Raw genomic sequence first — 22,805 nt, forward strand, 5'->3', positions numbered from 1 at the left:
CAGACAGCAATTACTAAAACAGAAGAAAAAATGCAAGGTTAGCATTTTTATTATAATGCCTTCATCTTCAATTCATTCTACAATTCCAGTATTCCATGCACATTAAAACAATTACACTCTAATACATTTTGAAAGAAAAAAAACATTATTAACTAAGTGCACCATGGTATGATGAGTAGTGTACAAGGCCCAAAACCTTTCACTAACATGTTGTTTATGTTGTTAGCAGACAGACAGCTTACAAGCCAAATTCACAATCAGAATCTAGCGATCGCAGAAAATAAAATAAAATAACTTTGTCGTATTACACAGCCTTGTATAAGCAAGGACAACATAAGCCCCTAGTGATTGTGACGTTGTCGACGTATAAGCCCGTATAAAGGATAGACATGTTTAATGAGGAAACTAACTGCGCAAAGTCGTGCAATTTTTATCAAGACGTCTGGCAAATTGTTCGAATCTCCGCTCTCAAATGCAAAAAAGTTGCACAGAAGGACCATTGTCAGCATCAGCTCAACTGAATGGTAACCACGCTTTCGAACAAAGAGTTTTCTCCGCCATGCATTGTTCTTAGCAGCTCTGTGTCTCCGAGGGCAGTGCTGTCTGTCGGTATAAAATCGGGGCAGAGTAACACGACTCTCAAACATGCTGCAGTATTTGAGAGCTGCCTGCTCCGCCCCACACACACAGAGTGAAACTCTCCGACACACAAAAAAAAACAGAACTGATAACATCGGGCTGATATGGTAATAATTAAAATGTTAACAATTAAAATTATTTTTAACGAATAAAAAAATGTCTGTGAGCCCACCAACAAGCACACAAAACTGTCAGAATCAATGATCCTTAACGTTACCTGTAAGCTACAGTTGTTTGAAGGCTCATTATCATTGCCCCAGTTCCCAACACCGTAATTTGCGTTCTCTTTTAATAACATTTCATAGCAAACCAGTTAAATAAATATGTCTTTGAAAGATCAGAATTTAAGCCTTACCGTTTTCTCCCAGGACTCTTCCAAAACTTCTGGCTGGGGTCCTGCACAAGGCAGCATGAGTCACGTGTTCCACAGCAACAATAACACTGCGCAGACGTGCCTGTCTGTAAATCGTCGTAGTGCACTCGGATATCGGGGTGCAACTGCTGACTGTGATGTGGGAGACCTTCTGTGATAAGACCCTGAAGGTTGCCGAGGGCTGTGTTGGTGTTGCCAGCGTTCCCGGAAGGTGTTTCATCTCGCAGGGCATCCTGGATATTATGGAGATGAGTCGCAGTGCACGACTTGGTGACAACTCCAGTCTGTACCGGAAACAGAGAAGGACGGCTGTGAGGGCTCTGAGGTGTTTGTTAGATGAATGTGTGAGCAGGTGATACACCATCTGTGGTGTAGTGACCCACGTCCAGCTTACAGAGGAATCGAGGCATTACACACATCTGAATCTGTTCCTCGGAGACTTGCAGTCAGGGGGGGTGATGGGATGGTCCTTACGGATCACACTGCAGTTGTGACCCGATGGGCCAGCTACTTTGAGCAGTTGTTTAAAGCTGACCCTCCAGGTAGGATGTTGGACATCTCTGGGTCTACGGTTCTCAAAGCTGATCCTCTGATCAGCTGTGAACCACCCAATCTCACTGAGACTGCATGGGTGGTGAATCAGCTGGGGGCAAGGAAGGCCACAGGGCTGGTGGTAAGGCTGTCCTCCTGACATTGCAGGCAATCTTTGCTTCCATTTGGGAGTCAGGCGTTATCCCAACTGATTGGAAAACAGGACTTGTAGGCCCAATCCCATTTCTCCTTCCTTACCCCTACCACTAGATTTCGAGGGCCCTCCCTTCCGAGGTTGACTTCACAGATCGTAGCCACAAAGGGTAGGGCTTGAAATCTTTACCTAGGAATCGGGACACCACTCGCTTACGTCATCAGCAGTTGATCATTGCACATATGTTTCACACCTGCGACTTTGCATTTGTTTATAACAATGCTGGCTCAAGGTATGGCGTTGTCGACTGCGTGCATTTTAATCATCATACTCCGTTTGATGAATACTCTCAGAAGACGTCTGCGACGCCTGCTAATGCTTGTGGATTTTTATGAGATATCGTTTAAAAACGTGTCAGCTAGAGTGCCTGGCTAAAGTTTTACCTGTCGCTTTACCTCACAATGTTCATAATATAATGTACCTAATTTTCATTGCTTAATGTATTTGGCATACTATTTCCTTTTATAAATGTGACTTTCTGTGCATGTCCACAGCAATTAACATACAAATTAGAATAAACATATTATTTTATGCACCATTTAGCAAATGCTATCCAAACGCCGCATGCTTAAATATAGTGCATCGCAGTACAATATAATTTTTTTTTACCTCAACTTTTTTAAAAGTACATGTCCTATATGTGTGCGGATTATTTGTTTTATTGCCCTGTATGCATGAACACATGGAACATTTTAAAGGTAAAATCATTTGTTTGCTCTGATACCATTTAGGTAGCTTTAATGAAAGAGGACTTTCAAGTAATGTGTATCAACAATCGGGGGTGTTTCCCAAAAGTGTCGTAGCCAAAAAACTACATAAAAAGGACTTTGAATGCCCTCTCTCTGAATAAATATGTTAATTCTTCGAGGATTTTATAAATACTAGAGATACTGTTCTGACTCTACGCACGGAATTAGCGATTTTCAGAAAATTGTTTTTGAAAAATTCAACCTAATACTCCGTTTCACTTACATTAAAGATATTCCTCTAAAAATTAGATTTTTTTGCAAGCATATTTATAAAGATGTATTACATTTATGAGCTTCTTTCCCCACACCGCTAGCCATCTTTTCTTTTCTTGTTGTATATTGCAATGCATTGTGGGAATTTTCTTCTTTCACTCGGTTTTGAGTCAGCATCTTAAAAATCTCAGTTTTGAGGGCTGAACACCACTACCCCTCGCTGCTAAAAAGAAATGGGACAACATTACCCTACACGGATACACGCAAAACGGAGGGGTAGGGCTAAGTGGGGGTATTGGGATTGGGCCGTAGTCTCTATCTGTAAAGGGAAGGGTGATCGCCTGGAAAGTGGCAATTACAGGGGGATAACACTGCTTTCAGTGCTGGGTAAGGTCCTTGCTAGGGTCATCCTTAACAGGATCCGTGATCACTTGCTTGCCTGTCAGTGACCGGAGCAGTCTGGTTTTATGCCTAAGAAGTCTACCATCGACCGTATCCTTGCACTGAGGGTTTTCATTGATCGCAAGCGTGAATAATGGCAGAGGTTCTTTGCAGCCATTGTCAACTTTCGTAAAGCGTTCAACTGAGTTGATCGAGTTGCCATGTGGGACATTCTGAGACTTCACTGCTATCTGAAGTTACTGAAAGTCATGGCCGTCCTGTACACTGGTACTGTGAGTGCTGTGCAGAGTGGAGGGAGAACCTCTGCAATCTTCCAGTTGATTCTGGGGTTCTGGGGTTCGCCTGGGGTATGTTCTTGCTCCTACTCTGTTCAGTGCTTGTATGGACTGGGTTTTGGGCAGGCTTGTGGGGTCCAGCAGCTGTTGGCCGTCCGTTGGTGAAGAAAGATTTACTGGTCCTGACTTTGCCAACAATGCCAGAGTCAATGGAGGCTCTGATTGGGGCTCTCAAGAGACTGAGGGAGGAGTCCTGGTGCTCCCTGTCTTGCTGTATGGCTGTGAGACATGGACACTATGCAGTGAGCTGAGACGAAGACTGGACTCCTTTGGTACTGTGTCTCTTCAGAGAATCCTTGGGTACCACTGGTTTGTCTTTGTGTTGAATGAGCGGTTGCTAGAGGAGTTCTGAAAGAGGCACATTACCTGAGGTAGCACTAGTTACGGCACTCTGGCCATGTGGCATGTACCCCTCAGGGTGATCCAGCTCGTAGATTCCTCATTGCTGAGGACCCAAGTGGCTGGACCAGGCCAAGGGGACGCCCATGTAACACCTGGCTACAGCAGATGGATGGCCATTTCCAGAGGGTGGGACTGGACCGTGAATCTGCCTGGGGGATCTCCGGCCAGGATCCTAAGGAGTTTCGCTGTGTGGTGGGTGCGGCAACGCGCTGCATCAGCGCATGTTCCCCAACCTGACCTAACCTGACTAAAGTAAGCGATTTGAGGTTCCCAGCACATTATACGAAGGAAAAGTAAGGAAAGACCGGGTGAGTCGGACAGGCTGTGCTCAAACGTGCCAAAAATAGAAATAGTAGGCCTAATAAATGAATAGTACTTAATGAATTTATGAAGTCATTTTAAAAGTGTAAAAGAAACTGCATAAAAATTCATAGTATCTTAACAAGACAACTGCCCACCCCCCTGATGTCATAGTCCGTTGTGATGTTTCACTGTAAACATCATCATATGCCAGTTAGGTAGACATCAACCAACCATAATACATCATCAAACATACAGGACCAAACATGATAAAAGGTACAGGATCATACACAGTGCAAGATGTAAGGTCATACATGGTTAAAAATAAAGGATCATGTATGCTATCTTCCTCAGAGCTGTTGAAAAACTGATCTGTACCTGCCATCATTAGCTTTTTCCCACCACTGACAGTCCAATTGATGTATTTTACTGTGCTAATGTACAGTATCTACTCTAGGTCACCAGATGAGTGCAATATTGTCATATCTCGACAACTGTACTTTGATACTAGTTTTATCTTACATAGTATTGTCCTGCACTTTACTCTGTCCGGTACTTTATCCTTTATCAGTATTTTGTAGGCTAGTACTGTTAATGTAGCCCAGCACTTTGTCATTTACACTCTTGCACTGTGCATTATCTCAGCTGTAATGCATCAGTTATACTTAGTGTAATCCTGTTACATCTAATGTCCAAGTCTTAATATCCCCTGACCTTTAAATGTAACCACTGTATTGTTTGTAGCTACTTTATTGCTTTATAACTATGGTAGTACCGGTCCTAAATAAGTATCATGCCCCCCCACTTTGTTGAGGCAAAGTGAAACTCCAAAAGATGCCGCCCTATGCAGCTGCTTATGTCACCTATAGGACTGGCCAGCCCTGAGCTATGGCATTGTACTCTTGAATTTTACATTTGTGGTTACATTTCACATATCAGTTTCATCATACTAGTGTAACCACTCACACAATGACAATAAATAAATCCTTGATCCCTTGATCTTATAAGTCACATTCCAACAGTAACATAATTTTAATGAGAAACCAACTGCCAAAGAGATCATAATGAAGACACCTTTCATGTTTTATGCAACTCTTTCATGAAAAATTGTTCAGAAGCTACACTATTACAAAATAGCTCAAAATACTGATACATAATATCTTGCTCTGCCATATGAATCTATGAAAAGATCTGTAACTCATTTAACGTAAATGGACTTAAGGTTTTCATCCAAAAATTAGATTACATTTTATTTATTTAGAATAGGGCTGAACGATTTATCGATTTCAAATCGAAATCGCGATTTGAAACAACGCGATTAGCAAATAGCAAAGGCTGCGATTTAGGACATACATAATACAGCACGTAGGACCCAGGGTTTAAAACTGTTGTAAGAATAGTTTTCCAAACTCATACCGTGCTCCCTATGTGACAGCCGTTCTCACAAATCACAAGCGCCGTGCTCCTTATGTGACAGTCATGCTCACCAATCAGAAGTGGCCCGAGGCGACGGAGTACACGCCCACAAACAGCAAAAACGTGAAACCCGAAGAAAATGTTGCATTCGCGGTGCGGAAAAAATGCTGATTCCGCTACTGAGCTATAAGTGAATTGCCTTCCTATTTCATGGTCCGAGATTGTTTCAGAAAGGTCCTATCATCAATAGAACCGGCGACCTCCTTTTAATGGGAAATCACATTAGCATATAACCCATCAAACCAACAATGAGACGATCGGTAATCCTCACAGCAGCACAGTCTGTGATCCCCCATAAATGCGGTAAAATCCATAATACAGTCATATGTCATATGTTTTTATGCTTATTGATTTAAGTATTGATTTCCATAGATTAATCTTGTGAAATTAATCTTAATACCACAACAGTAATAAAATGAAAACCTCGCTTTAACACAAATACTAAAAGAACAGATCGCTTTAATCGTTATTACAGTTGGGTATGTTCATGGTCTAATTATTTAAAAAAGATATATAAAAAAAGTGACGCATATAATGTTTTCTCCGTTTTTTATTTGCCAGAGCAACAAGGCAAAGGAATGATAAGCCGCTTCAGTCGAATCTTTGGTCAGCTGCTTGGAGTGAGGCTTTCTGTTTGAGACGAGTCTGCACATACATTTACTTGGTAATAAAGAGTTTTATTACCATGTAAATAGTCTATAGGGTTTGCAAACTGCCCTAACGTTTTTGATGCAGCTAAGTTCATAATGGAATAATTTAGATTTGCCATAAGATTGCTTGCGTGAGAGTCTGAAAGCGTGTTACACAAACCCGTGAGTTTGCAACCCTGAACACATACATTTTTTGTTTCCCCTGAATTGATTTGTACAAAAAAATAACCTTATACAGTTGTTAAAAAGCGGAAACGTAGACCAACATGACCACCAATAAACTACGTCTATGTATTCGACATTTTATAAAATGCATACTACGTTTGAAAATTTTCCAGCTTTACAGTTTCAGGACAGAACAGCCACTCTGGTATGAACATTGCAGCTTTTGAGTGTTAAATTGGCTGCTGTTATTAACACTAATAACACATTAGCGCAAACAAAACGCCTGCATACACCGAAGTAATTCTTGCTTGTTCACTGGCGTGGGAAAGGCGGTTCTAGTGTTATTAAGGGGGTAATCAGCGTTACCTGAAAGATCGCTATTGTTTTTCTTTTTGCTGTATTTGCTCATTATTAGGCTACATTATTTAACTTAACACGCCACATCTTTAAATGATCATCCTTGAATTAGAATATAGACCAGTTAATATTTTGATGGTATCTCATGTGGTAATGCTGCATAATATGTTTTAAATTTACTACACACTGAATATTCAACTGAAGCTTGACATAAAAAATTATATCGGAAATCAAATCGTTCAGCCCTAATCGTTCAGCCCTAATTTAGAAGGCACTTTTATCCAAGGTGACATTTTGAAAGAAACAATGGTCATGCAAAATAACTCTGCCAACTCTTTGATGTGAATCGGAGACCATCCTACCACAGGCACTGTATCCTAACCCACCGAGCCACACAAAAATTCGTCTTAAGCATAAGTATAGAACATTTGTAAAGAGGGAAGCAGCAGCACTTATCTAGATAGGTACCATCGAGCTAAGACAGCAAGCTTCAGAGCTCTTTGGGTTCCTGATTTTTCATTTATATTTACAAATTCAAAACATTTCCCTATCTAGTATCTCCAGAGGGGCAGTTGTAGTTGAAGCAGGGGTACAACCCTGTTTTCAAAAAAGTTGGGATGCTGTGTAAAATGTAACTACAATCAGAATGCAATGATTTCAAATCATCTAAACCCATATTTAATTGAAAATAGAACAAAGACAATGTATCGAATGCTGAGTTTCATATCGAATAATGAAACTGAATTTTATTGTATTATCACAAATATATGCTCTATTTGAATTTGGTGCCAGCAACATCTTTCAAAAACACTGGGACAGGGGCATGTATTCCCCTGTGTTCCATCACTTCATCTTTTAGCAACACTCTGTAAATGTTTGGTAACTGAGGAGACCAGTTGCTTGAATTATGAAAGTGAAATGTTGACCCATTCTTGTCTGATATAGGATTTCAACTGCTTGGGGTCTCCTTTGTCATATTTTTCATTTCATGAAGCGCCAAATGTTTTCAGTGGGTGACAGGTTTGGTCTGCAGGCAGGCCAGTCTAGCACCCAGACTCCTCCACTACAGTCATGCTGTTGTAACGCATGATACAACATTGAACATTGTTGCCGAAAGATACACGGCCTTCTCTGAAAAAGATGTCTGGTTGACAGCATATGTTTCCCCAAAACCTATATACACTCACCTAAAGGATTATTAGGAACACCATACTAATACGGTGTTTGACCCCCTTTCGCCTTCAGAACTGCCTTAATTCTACGTGGCATTGATTCAAGGTGCTGAAAGTATTCTTTAGAAATGTTGGCCGATATTGATAGGATAGCATCTTGCAGTTGATGGAGATTTGTGGGATGCACATCCAGGGCACGAAGCTCCCGTTCCACCACATCCCAAAGATGCTCTATTGGGTTGAGATCTGGTGACTGTGGGGGCCATTTTAGTACAGTGAACTCATTGTTATGTTCAAGAAACCAATTTGAAATGATTCAAGCTTTGTGACATGGTGCATTATCCTGCTGGAAGTAGCCATCAGAGGATGGGTACATGGTGGTCATAAAGGGATGGACATGGTCAGAAACAATGCTCAGGTAGGCCGTGGCATTTAAACGATGCCCAATTGGCACTAAGGGGCCTAAAGTGTGCCAAGAAAACATCCCCCACACCATTACACCACCCCCACCAGCCTGCACAGTGGTAACAAGGCATGATGGATCCATGTTCTCATTCTGTTTACGCCAAATTCTGACTCTACCATTTGAATGTCTCAACAGAAATCGAGACTCATCAGACCAGGCAACATTTTTCCAGTCTTCAACTGTCCAATTTTGGTGAGCTCCTGCAAATTGTAGCCTCTTTTTCCTATTTGTAGTGGAGGTGAGTGGTACCCGTTGGGGTGTAGCCCATCCGCCTCAAGGTTGTGCATGTTGTGGCTTCACAAATGCTTTGCTGCATACCTCGGTTGTAACGAGTGGTTATTTCAGTCAAAGTTGCTCTTCTATCAGCTTGAATCAGTCGGCCCATTCTCCTCTGACCTCTAGCATCAACAAGGCATTTTCGCCCACAGGACTGCCGCATACTGGATGTTTTTCCCTTTGCACACCATTCTTTGTAAACCCTAGAAATGGTTGTGCGTGAAAATCCCAGTAACTGAGCAGATTGTGAAATACTCAGACCGGCCCGTCTGCCACCAACAACCATGCCACGCTCAAAATTGCTTAAATCACCTTTCTTTCCCATTCTGACATTCAGTTTGAAGTTCAGGAGATTGTCTTGACCAGGACCACACCCCTAAATGCATTGAAGCAACTGCCATGTGATTGGTTGATTAGATAATTGCATTAATGAGAAATTGAACAGGTGTTCCTAATAATCCTTTAGGTGAGTGTATATCATTCAGCATTAATGGTGCCTTCCAAAATGTGCAAGCTACCCAAGCCAGGGGCACTAATGCACCGCATACCATCACAGATGCTGGCCTTTGAACTGTCTGGTGATAATAAGTTGGATGGTCTCTCTCCTCTTTAGCCCAGAGGACGTAGAGTCCATGATTTCCAAAAAGAATTTGCAATTTTGATTCCTCAGACCACAGGACAGTTTTCCATTTTGCCTCAGTCCATCTTAAATGAGCCTGAGCCCCGAGAAGTTGGCAGCATTTTTGGATCATGTTTAGATATGGTTTCTTCTGTGTATGGTAGAGTTTCATCTTGCATTTGTGGATGCAGCGCTGAACTGTGTACACAGAAAATGGTTTTCAGAAGTGTTCCTGAGCCCACGCAGTGATTTCCACCATAGAATCACGGGCCACATGGGATCCCAAAGATCAGGGCTATCCAATACTGGTTTGCGGACATGTCTTCAAGAATTCAAGACTTTTTATTGTCATTGTACAGTTGCCTGGACAACAAAATTAGCTGGCAAGACCACAAAGATGCAAGAAAAGTGACAGTGTCAGTACAAGATATAAAAACAATATAAAAACACAATATACACTATGTATAGGTACAAGAGACATTGGGGGAGACGGAGGTATATGCAAGGGCATCATAAATATGATAAATAAGGGAGGAAGGGCTTTAGTCAGTAAGAATAAGTGAAACTATTGGGTAGGTTGGTAATTGCACATTTGCCAAGATATTGCACAGGGCCATAGTCAATAGCAGCAGTGAGATGACTGTATGGAAGAAATTTGCACACACGCACACACACACACTTTGGTCACCATAAGTTAAAAAAAATAGCAGTGAGGGGAAGATTGAAGGAGTGATGTCAGTGATCTGGTGCATTAAGAGTTCTGACTGCCCACAGGTAGAAGCTATTCTTTAGTCTGTTGGTTTTGCACCTGATGGATCTGAACCTTTTTTGTCCCTTGTGTACAAAGATTTCTCTGGATTCTCCGAATCATCTAATGATATTATGTACCATAAATAATGAAATTCCCAAATCCTTTGCAAAATAATGTAAAGGAACATTATTCTTAAATTGTGGCACTATTTGCACATAGTCTTCCACAGAATGGAAAACCTCTCCCCATCTTCACTGCACAGAGACTCTGCCCCACTAGGAGGCTCTTTTTTTATACCCAATGATCTTACTGACCTGTTGCCGATTAACTTAATTAGTCGTGAGATATTCAACCAGGTGTTTGTTCTAGTATTACACAACTTTTCCAGTCTTTTGTTGCCCCTGTCCCAAATTTTAAAAAATGTGTTGCTGGCATCAAATTCAAATTGAGCATATATTTGTCATAAAATGATAAAATTTCTCATTTTCAATATTTGAAATGTTGCCTTTGTTGTATTTTCAATGAATATGGGTTTATATGATTTGCAAATCATTGTATATTGTTTTTGTTTACATTTTACACAGCATCTCAGCTTTTTTGGAAACAGGGTTGTATAATTACGGGAATAAATGCAAATGAGAGATGCATGTGTATGCGTGTGTGTGTGTGTGTGTGGGGGGGGGGGTTATGTATATATTACATTCTTTTAACATTTCTTTTTAAACAGGCTTTTGATCAGTGCTGAGTAGTTCCTGTTTGTTTTTATTTTTATTGGTAATGTCTGTGTTTTGTTTGTTTTGTTCCATTTTGTATTGGACTGTTGTTCAGCGCTCTGTGATCTTTGTCTGAGAAGGGTGCTATATAAATAACCTACTACTACATTGTGGAGATGCTGGTCTCCACAATTTGATAAAAACCTGTTATTTTGACGATATGGAGACCAATTTTGTGGTCCTCACAAGGGGAAACTCAGTTTCATAAGAATCCGTGACTGCAATCAAACACCTAAAAATGTAAAGAGGCTTTTATTTTGTTTGATTACTTGTGGTTAAGGTTAGGGCTGGGTAGGGGCTAAGGTTGTCATTATTGGAAGTAGGATTTTTCCCTGTAGAAATAAATGGACGGTCCCCACAAAAATATGAATACAAACATACAGTATGTGTGTGTCTGTGTGCATGTGTGACAACATTATATATAATTATAACTGGGCGGGTCACAGAAGGATATTTTTTTATGATATATGTTTTATGTCTATTCTTCTGATTATAATTTGTAATTTGCTTTTTAATGTTTTTATTTGATTTTCCCAGTCTTCTATATATTTCGTAGATTTGAACATCAGGATTTGTTTTAATGAATGTAAAGCACTTTGGGCTGCATTCCTTTTTATGAAAGGTGCTACACAAATAAAGATGTATTATTATTATTATATATTATGGCTTTTAATATAATTAAATGTATTATTAGTATTAGTATTTTTAAGTTCCCAGGCATATCAGTAAAATATTACTCAAGTATGACAAAGACAGCATAATACATCATAGAATTATGTTGAATTGCAAACAAAATTATAATCATGTACCTGTTATTATTTTATAAATCTTTATCACCATTGTACCTATGTGCTTTCTTCAAACCTTGAAGCCTGCCTTCCCTGCATAGATGACTCATCTCTCACCGCATCAGCCACATGTGGGCTAGCTGCATGGTCACCTGCACAGCACTGCACACCCCCTGCCACAATGCAGTCACATGGCCAATGAAAATGGACGGTGCCACCAATGCCTACCTCAGAGGGAGGGAGGCAGCCAACAAGCATTCACTTTTCTCTTCACAAGAGAATTTCAGAGAGGAGGCAATGCCCCCCCCCCCAGCCCCCTCCCCCACCCTCTGGCAGCAAGTAGCAGCTCTAGCGTAAGGCAGCCACACCCGGAGCCTTCTGGCAAAAAGTGCAGCTGAAGCTCATGACTCTGCAGAAAAGCCTGTTTACACATTAACATGGCATTGGGAGGGCAGGGCCTGGTGGGATGAGGGCAGGGCCTGGAGGGGCAAGAGTGGGGCCTGCCAACATGCCACTTCACGCGGGCGCAGTAATCTGTGAAACCGCACGGACATGGATCCCCGGGCAGCACTGGCAGACAAAGCCGACGTTCCGGCAGGTCTGATGCGGCAGATGCCGGAGCCGGCAGTTCCTCACCATGTTTTCAAAAGACCTGAAGCTTTCTTGGCAGTGATCGGCAGGGTGCCGAGTACAGCCAAAACAGACAATAAAGCAGCAAGGAGAGAAGAGCCCAGGAAGATTCACGCTGGAAAAGAGAGTGCTCCCCAAACCCTGCAAGGCAGTGGTGAGGGGGCCCACAGGAGAGGGGAGCCCACAGACAGGAGCCCACAGCAGTGGGGAGCTCCGGGGACCACAGGGAGCGCTGATGAAGTCCTGGCAAGAATATTTACAGATATACAACAGCACATAAGATATAAAACAGACCGCTGTCAGGCATACCACATGACCTCCCCACCTTGTAGGCCATGTTCTGCACATGTGTATGGGTACAGGTTTCTCTGCTTATGTTAAGCCCGGCCCTTCCGGGCAAGCTACCCACCCGGTGAAGCTCGTATACCGGGCATCCGAAACTGTCCCTCCTGATGGAGATATTAGCGGCTGACACATACACACACACGCGCTCACCTGACAGTTCAAAGCCCCGCCCTGCTTCTCTATAACCACAGAACGACATGCTGAGCACTTTGAACACAGGTCCGCCTCCTCTAATGTAGAAGAAATTCTTGCCATCCAATTTTCGGCTAAGCCATGTCACTATTTTGCTCTGAGGGGAAAATGATCAAGAGGTATTTAAATTATTCTGTTATTTAGGATGCTGTTAAAAAGGTAAATTGCTTTATCGTCCTTGTCTTAGATGAACAGAACCTACAGGCAGACATGGGGCTGGAAATTAAGCTGGTCCACTCCCCTGAGGCAAGTAATGTAGATGAAGGGCAAGTACAAAAACATGAACACTACCCTGCTGGCTAGTAAAAAAAATAATCATGTCGAACTACAGCAAAAAAACCACATTACATCGTGTACTCATCTCTAGCCACCAGTGTTATAGTAGGTTTTTAAGTTCAGTTTTTTTTCATATTATTTTCAATTTTTATTTGAAATCCAGTTTACTTTTGGTTAGGTTTCAGTGTGATTTTATTAGGGGTGTAACAATACATCGATTTGTATCGATATATCGATTGAACGGCAAACGATCCGATGCATCGATGTGACCGCATAAATATCGATACATGCGTTTTTATTTTCTCGCCTGTTCTAGTATTGTTTTCATGATCCACTCAGACACGTGTATACATGGTCTACACCAGGGGTGCCCAATATGTAGATCGCGATATACTGGTCGATTGCAAAGGTAGTGTGTTTAGATCGTATAGCATAAAAAATAAAGGATGGATGACGCCAGCTGCTGCAAATCTCTAGCAAGCTACCAATCGTGTGACGGGCAAGCAAGCAGGGTGCGGGAAAGCAGGATCAGGGAAACGTAAATCCAGAGGACGGGGTTTATTCAGGGAGGACAGGTAACCACACAGTACAACCGTTATTGACAGACCTGGGGAAACAGAAAACGGACTAAATACAGGACATGACATCAGAATAAACACTAGACAGCTGATACGATGGGAATTCACACGCGGGTAACGAGATGGGCGTGGCACACACGAGGACTGGACGCGCAGGTCATGACAGTGGCCTAGTTAGCCTAAAGTTACTACTACTAAACTTAAGGAAGGGTATAAAAATGAATGGGGGACCTGGACCAAGTAAGAAGCCAAAAACCTACCACTGTTTTTTTTCCCACCATGTCATATTCAAAGTGCATTTGCCTCATCTGTCAGTCTACCACTGCTGTTCCGCAGAAGGGAAATGTGGAGCGGCATTTTCGCACTGTTCATGAAAACTACAACATTAACTTCCCTCCGAAAAGCGAGCTGAGAAATAGAAAGGTGAAGGAACTAAAATCACAGTTCAATTAAAAAATACTTTATTTATCCCTTATTATTAATAAGGGAAATAATTAATAATAATAGTAATAATAATACATAATATTAAAGAATACTCAATATTTTTATACATAAATATATGTTTTGCATTTTTATAGTAGGTAGATCACTTTGATTTAGTCATTTATCAGAGCATGTGTTTAGTACGGCAGAGCACACAATCTCCTGAACACGTTGACCATTTAATTTTTCTTTAAAAAAAACCTCTCAAAGAAGAATACTGACATACTTATTTCACCGCAGAAGTCAGTCATGTTGATTTTCCTCATTCTACATGTCTGTCCATGCAATGTTTTTTATTTGACTTTATTGCACTTAATTTTACTTGTTATCACTGTATCCCAGCGTAGGGCGAGCGAGCAGGGAACGAGGAGGAATCAGGGTCAGGCAGACAGAAATCCAACAAATGGGGAACACGGGGAAAACTTCAATGACAGATCTGGACTCTGATGTAGACTTAAATACACAGGACTAGACGAAACAATAAGAAACAGCTGGGAACAATCCGGATTGCACGCGAAGTTAATGAGGGGCATAGCACACGAGCAGGTCATGATAGTTATGGACATACTTTTTGTTACACTTCTGTATTTGTTTGGAGAAGACTTGATTCAAAATAAAAATTAGTCACCATGTTAATCTACATCCATCCAAAGTTTTTATTTTTACCTTATTGCACTTTATTTTGCTTGTTTTATGGGACATACTTGACTACACTAGATTTTGTTTACAGTTCCCAATAAAATATGATAAAATGCTAATTCATTGAAATGTAAAGGATTGTGTGAAATTTCATCATTTCGACTACTATCCCCAGTATTGAACTGAATCGAATCGTATCGTGTCGTGGGAATTTCTGAGGTATCAAAAAAAATCGAACCGTTGGCTTAAGGAATCAATATTGTATCGTATCGCGAGGAAAGATGTGATTTACACCCCTAGATTTTATTAGTTTTTATTTTAAAGATATATTTATATTTAGTTTTTATGTATTTTACTTTTTTTTGTCATTTTATTTCTAGGGATAGACCGAAAGTTGTACGGCTATTTTATGTGTCTTTTCTTTAGAGAATCATACATGAATACACAGTATTCATTATGTACTAATATCCTCAAAATGGGCAAAACATGTTCCAGCTATTACAAATGGTGCTTAAATATAAACAATTGATTATTGTCACGCCCAGCTCCGTCCGATCCTAATGTATGCCACGCCCACCTCGTTACCTCCTGTTTCTGCCTGATTGTTCTCACCTGTTGCTCGTTACCCTTAGCTTGTCTTTTGTATTTAGTCCTCGTCTGAGTCAGTATTCCCCAGATTTGTCATTGACGTTCGTCCATGTGCTTCCCCCGGTCCTGTCATCTGATTAAAACCCCGTTTATTTGACTTCCTGGCTCCTTTTCCCTGTTTCCCTGCTCGCCTTCTTGCCGTGACGTAACAATTATATTAACTATATATTATTAAAAAACAATGAAGCATTTGACATTAATTTCAGTTATTTTCAGAAGCAGTACTGGTGTTTTCATTTAGTTGTAGTTTATTTTTGTATTTTATTTCAGTTTACAAAGTTTTTTTGTAGTTTTCATTAATGACAAAAACCCTACTCTGCACAAGTATGAAGACCACTCCTTGTCTAAAAATCCTCTGGGGTGATGTTTTCTTCACAGTCAATCCAGATTTCAGACAACCAATTAACTTGAAGGACTTGATCAATTGGTACTCGGCCATAGAGACAAATTAGTCATTTTCCATAGAGACAAATTAGCTGAGTCATAAGCTTGACTGATAAGAAACAGAACTAAATAGATTTAATGCATTGCTTTTTTTCACAACCAACAACCCCCTTAACTGAAGCATCCCAGTGTAGACTTAAAAAACATGAGGATGCATGAATCAGAAAAGTTTTGGATGGCTGAATGGTTGACAGGGTTTGGCTGTGTATCAACTGTCACCAATGTTAGGCCTGAGAGGTCAAACTTCATTATTCAAATAAAAATTGAACTTAAAAAATACTCATATAATTGACAGCAAGAATGTATATTTGAATCTTGAAGATTCATGTAGGCTACTATTAGTCATCTGACATGTTAGTTCATTTTTGTTTTGCCTAATGACCTTTGTCTCTTAACATACAATAAAAGATCTACCACTCTAGACTTCCACAAATTTATTCAGCTAGCCAGGGGTGGATTTCCCATACAACGATGGAAGTTAGCATTAACGATGCATCGTACTTTGTTAGTTCAAACTAACTAAAATCTAAAGTACGACTGTTTCCCAAACCACAGTACCACAGTAGTTTGAAACCCATTAGTTCGAACCACCGTAATTCAAACTACAATGATCCTATAGGTGATTAGTCTGACTGTCATGGGTGGGCTGTGTGCAAAAACCCACAAATATTATTTAGAAAATAATATTTATATTTTATTATTAATTTATTGTGTCAGTCGTATAACAGCAATAATAGTATTAAAAACTCAAAAACAGCAATAGTGTAATAAGAATATGATATTTCTATGATGCCTCTTGTAGACGAAAAAAGGACTATTAGCTATTAGGCTACACTGCATTTAGTGACATCAGCTCTATCTGTGATTACCTTTATTTTAATCACACTATGAATACTTATAAATTCCTGATCCATCATTATTTGTACAGCCTTAGTGACTCAGTGGGATTGATAGGCACACAAAATGCTGGGTCTTGCCTACACAGTCATGGGTTCATATCCCAGCACCACTTTGTTTATTTATGTCTATTGAAACAACTCACAACAAGGCCACTAACTTACTAGACGCACTCTATTGTTAGATAACCTATTGTCAAATAGAACTAATTTCGGGTAATTTCATCTCCTTTTTGGTTTTATATATATCGCAATATTACTTGATGTAACTAGTTGTTAGCAACTATGCTTTTGGAAACGCACACCAGAATAGCTGAAACTAATGAGCAAGAAAGCAGAAAAATAATGTGTAAATCATAAGAACAATGTGACGATACAGTAACTTCTGAAAACCTGAAAAGCACAGTCTGGTAACTGTTTGGATTTCCCCTGCATATTTTATTGTGGGGGTCTCCTACTCAGCAATTTTTATTGTGCCAATACATTTTATCGCCAACAATTCATACTGCTGGAATAGCATTGCTTTTGAAAATACTGTCAACATACCAGATACTGTTGTGTAATGTTTGGATGGTGTGACGGTATGAAAAATTAGATAATGCCCAGGCCTATTTAGATGTAGCCTAAACCGATTAAATTGGACGGTGTTGTTTGTTGAAGCATTAAGCTATTTCATGCACATAAGCCTACACAAGCTTTTTAATGTCTATAGTTTGATATTTTCACGCCACAATTTGGATGACATTTTTCTTGTTGCTGCTGTTTTGTCATTTAAAATTCTATAATTGGCTGTTCACGTGGTTCTTGGGAACGAGAATAGGCAACCATCTTTCAGTTGGCATATCTGTTTTGTGGTTACATAAATAAATAATAATGTATTATTATATATTAATGTCTCCTCATAATTTTCTTCACTTAAGACAGTAGTAGGAGAAGATTTCACCTTTCATGGTCTGTTGCACACAATGCGCTTAGGCTACTGCACAATGATGGGCTGGGCCTGTAGTACAATCAAATAATTAATATTCAAATTACTCGTAATGATAAATGTTATATTATAAAAAAATCAAGTTTCCCAGCCCTCATTAGCATTTGGTGCTCTAAATGAGTAAACTCTTTATGGAATGATACACTGAAAATAACTTTTTTATTTTTATTATTTATTATTGCAAAATGTGGTGGCCTTTGGTTGCTCTTTTTGCTTGAAAATCACATTGTACACTGAAAATTTACCTGGGCTAATACATTTCATACTGATAAAGCCCAATAAGCAGGTAGCAAAAATTCTTAAGTTACACCTTGGGTATACAGTAAATAAAGCAGTGCAGTCCAAGCTAATGCCAGTGAGTGTGACCTTCTTAATTTGTGCAGTATGAAAACTGTTCAGGCTTGCTACTCATGGGTAGGTGTAAACTCCAGAGTTGGGCCATCGCAAGGACAGATATGGGGGGGAGGGGGGTAGGAAAAATCAATGCCCCCCCACCCCCCAGCCTGATTACAACAGGGAGGAAGAAGGATCCCAATTCCCCACCATCTCTGAGCCTGGCTTTTGCATCTTCACATAAGGGGTAAATATGTCAGCATACCCTCCCAGCTGTTAGTGTCCACAAGGTCACGCTGGCAAGCAAAAGAATCCTGCCCCGTTTCCTTCTTTTGTCCAAGGTGTGCCAAATCCAACTGCACTGTGCTGTCTCCCTCTGCTAAAAACATTTGGCTAGCGAGGGCGAAGATGTGGTGCATTTTCAGCTGTGAAAAAAACAAAGGACCGAAGACTGAAAGTGGACACATTGTCGGTTTAAGCCAGGGCAGTGGGCACCCGTGATCTGTGCGGGTGTCTATGGCTGCCAGACATTGTTAATCAATTACCGAGGCCTGCAGAGAATCTTTGTGACCACCCCTGGGAGGTTTCTATTATGTCCCTTGGGTGGATGTAAGCATAGGTGCCCATACTTGCACATGCATGTGATCCCCCCCCCTCCCCAGATGCTGCAATTTATTCTTAAGCATTTACCTTGTTCCACTTTGCCACAGTCACTCTCTGAGGAGTGACAGCCCAAGTCTGCCTTTCTGATCTCCCTGCCAACTTTCTTCATTTTTGTCCCCGAGTGGCGAGTTGAAGAGCAGCTGGGGGACTCAGCCCAGCCGCATGGATCACTGCAAGGCCTCCCGGGCATGCTGCCCAGCAGAGGGAGGCAACCAATTGCTTTCCTGGGCGTGCTGCCCACCAAAAAGTGACAAGCCACTCAGCATCCAGGGCATGCCGCCCAGGGAACAGAGACAACCAATCAGCTTCCTGGGAACAAGGTGCAGCAGAGGGAGGCTGTCAGTCACAGCCTAATACAGATGCACTGTAATACATAGATGCAGCCAATAGCAGCCCCCCTGCAAAACTGCGCCACGAAGAAAGCCAGCCAACCAGCTGGAACAATGAACGGCAACGCAAGCCATCTAAAGACACACACTGGATGACAGAACGAGCCAGGCAATACAACATGCCGTAGACACAGAGATAGTGAAGAAGGTGGCCAATCAAAGCATCCCAAAGACACTCCACCATAACATAGCACCAATCACAGCCCCAGGGAAACACTGCACTACAGCAAACAGCCAATCACAGCCTTCCAAAGATACATCACGGCTGTAAGGTCGTCGACCGTGGCTTCACAGCGACACACAGCATTGTAAATAAGGTACCCAGAATTTCAGGGGACTCCTGCTTTTCATGGTTTTCATGAGACTAACTGTGATCCCCACCTGAATACGGCAGTATGGAATACAAACATTACAGCAATAAGTATAACAAGAAATATCAATGTTAATATAATATTTTTCATCAATTAATGATGCTTTCTCAGCTTGATAAAAGAGACCCTCACACCACTCCTGGCACCAACTACATGTTACATTTGCTTAATAGAAGCTGTTATTTTAAATTATATACAAATCTTATTTTTTTCCATTTTACACATTATATCATGTTACTTCAGTAGATACTGGTCATAAGTACATGAATTCAGGAATAAAAGCAGGACCCTAACTGTGGGGCCAAACCCTTAACCACTATGATTATCTCAGTATGGTAATGCATGGACAACAGTGAGTAAAAGTACAAAATAAACACTATAATAATTTGTTCTGAAAGAGGATCAGAAAAATAGCAGCCCAGGCTTTTGGTCATTGGCATGGCAAATTCGCAATGAAGATGAAAAAACTGGCAGTTTCAATCAGGTCCATGTCTTGTCCGAATCTGGGACTTGTTTGTTAAGATAATCGGAATGGGGCGAGAGCAGCGGCGAGGCGGGGGCGTGGCCAGGGTCATAACTCACAGGACATGTTTTCTGTGCTACAGGCTTTCGGGATATGAGATGTGCTGCTAGAAAACCCTGTGACCCAGCAGCCAGTCTCAGACTCCAAGGGACTGGCAAAGATCCCCATCAGAGAGGCAATCATCACTGAGGTCAAGGTCAAGAACTAAAATGGCACCAGAGTTTAGTGTTAGCAAGGATCAGCTGTTGTACTCTTGAGGGGCATTTCAGCTGAGGAACAGGCAGATAAATCGCATAGCTTTTATGCTGCATCAGAACAAAGCAGCTAGACTGAAGTCACCCCAAGAGTGCTGCGCGGCCATTTTGATGCTTGAACAAGAGCCACCCTGATTGACTCCCCAGCCCATGATACTGCCTCCACGGCATGTGGACAAGGGTGCGGACATGAAAACCCCTCAATACTTTGTTATTTAACAAATGTGCAAGTCGGACAGAACACTAGCATGCAATGAAAAAATTACACAACCTAATAAGTATGCTATCACGGGAAGCCATGAAATCAGAGATGGGCCATATCTGCCCTCTGAGGCGATAAATAACCCAAATACAACACGGAGATTTGTGCTAATAAAATCATACTTTTCAATGTGATCATCAAATTCACCTCTTTTCCTTCATAATTTCAGGGTCATTAACGTTTGAATATTTTATGATCTGATATTATCTTTTGCAGAAAAAAAACTTCATGCTCACACTCACCATACCTGTCCAAAGTCCGTTTGTGTGTTACATGTAGTGCTCTGCTCAGTCTTCATCTGATGGTTATCCTGGAACACAAAAGCAGCATTACATTTTCAGAATAAATATTAAGACTTTCATGTATCCCCCCCACCCCAGTAAAATAGATAAAATTACAAAATGAAACCATGCTTTATTTTGAGTTGTCCCATAAAGAAACTGCAGTGATGAAGTGTGCCTAGAGTAAACTTCAACATTAACTCCAAAATTGTATCACGTCAAGATCACTGGTGACAAATAATTTTAATGCAGAGTCGTCCGAAGTTACAGATGCGTGTGATTTAAAAAAATAATAATAAAAAATGTTTAATTAAAATAAAAAATATCCTATACAAAATATATATAGTTGGGTCATCATACTTTCATTGACATGAGAATTCACTAATAAAAGTGGAAATAATAAAAGTGAATATAATATAAGTGAAAGCATCGATAGATTTTTTATATATATTTACTGCATGAAATATCATGCATGAAATTTCTAGCTAAAACACTGAGATTTTCTTCTGAAATTTAAATTTGCTTCATGTGAAATATATACACAAATATGTGAAAAATTCTGACACGTTTATGCAAAGAGGATGGAATTCAGTTACAGTTCACAAATGACTATACGTACCGAAGATGCATCTGTATTTTATAGATTTAGATCTGCTTTATGTATTTAAAGCATAAATTATAATAGCTTTAAAATCGATATTATAATTAAAAAAATATTTTTCTTCGCTAGCACCATTATGGTTAACAATATAAATGTAAAAAAGCTTCAAAGATAAATATAATTTCGTAAAAAAAAATCATAAAATAAAACATAATCTTCCGTGTTTGAAGATTTTACTTTTACTTAAATGTTACCTATATTTATCTTGTTTTAAATCTTTCAGACAACCAGTTTACCAGTTAAACAATATAGATCCTTAATTTGCAGTCAAGCTACAGTTATAAAAGCAAATACATATTGTAAACATTTGAACTAATATGCTTTCTAATAATACACAATCGTGAATAACTTTAATAATGGAAAACAAAACAAAAAAAGATTAAAACCGCAACAAGCAGAAATATTACATATATTATACATACGTGTTTTTCGGAATACTCTTAATATCCACCAGCTAATGCAATAAAAGGTGTTTTAAAATGCATATCCACATTGCTCCAAAAAACATCCTGAAAACATTTCTTGTCTCCATTTTTGAGGTTTTATAAATAAACCCAGATGCAAGATGGAGAATGTACGGAGAATACGAACTTTGCAAAGGTCCATATGGGCACGGTTTTCAAATTGAAAATCAAGACAGCGCCCGCCCCTTATTTTCAGTTTGAGCAAATAATGTTATTAAAACACTATAAATGTCCATTCCTATACTCTGTATATTTTATTTTTCCACTAAAATCATCTCGGCGACAATGCAACAAAGAAGTAGAAAAAACTGTAGGTCTTTTGGTTCAACGACTGCAAGGCGAAGCGACGCGGAGTTTAAAGAAAGGGAAACTTTTCGTATCAAATACTCAGCTTTTGCTGCTGTTGTTGGATCTCTTCTTTTTTTAATATTTCAAACTGAACTTTTTTTTTAGCTATCGCCACAAAAGCCAAAGCTTCACCCCTCCCTCCCTTCTGCTCCTTCTGTACAAGTTTAGGAAAGTTCATCTGAGGTGAACCGATTCACAACGGGACCGTTAAATAATAGAAAGTCCTCCGGCCAACCTATCCTTCTAAATAAGCGATCAAAGGGAGAAAAGCCGACACAAAACCCTCGTGATATTAATTTACACCACGAATAGTTTTACTGGGCAGGTAAAAATATAATTTACAGCGCTGAAAAACACTGAGTAGAAGCATTGCGTATGTTTGCTGCTTTGAAATGGATGTCTGCTGAGTGTGATTTATAAACTCTGGCTCGGTCTTTGGCATTAGACGTGTTGCTTTATATTTATTTTATCACCTGACTGCGTTGC

At 40.2% G+C, this 22,805-nt stretch overlaps 1 protein-coding gene across 1 annotated transcript in view; it reads right to left on the minus strand.

The window, feature by feature from the left end:
* The window catches only part of LOC111858590 (peroxisome proliferator-activated receptor alpha-like), a 111,340-nt gene extending 88,646 nt beyond the window's left edge, over nt 1-22,694 (minus strand). Inside the window, exons 1-2 of the mRNA XM_072710287.1 lie at nt 21,930-22,694; nt 20,813-20,875 (exon numbers count right to left, since the gene is read on the minus strand). The gene's annotated coding sequence lies outside the window, so the exon portion shown is untranslated. The remainder of the gene's footprint in view (nt 1-20,812; nt 20,876-21,929) is intronic.
* Between the last annotated feature and the right edge of the window lie 111 nt (nt 22,695-22,805).

Source organism: Paramormyrops kingsleyae, chromosome 3, assembly GCF_048594095.1.
Source record: "Paramormyrops kingsleyae isolate MSU_618 chromosome 3, PKINGS_0.4, whole genome shotgun sequence".
NCBI classification, from domain to species: Eukaryota; Metazoa; Chordata; class Actinopteri; order Osteoglossiformes; family Mormyridae; genus Paramormyrops; species Paramormyrops kingsleyae.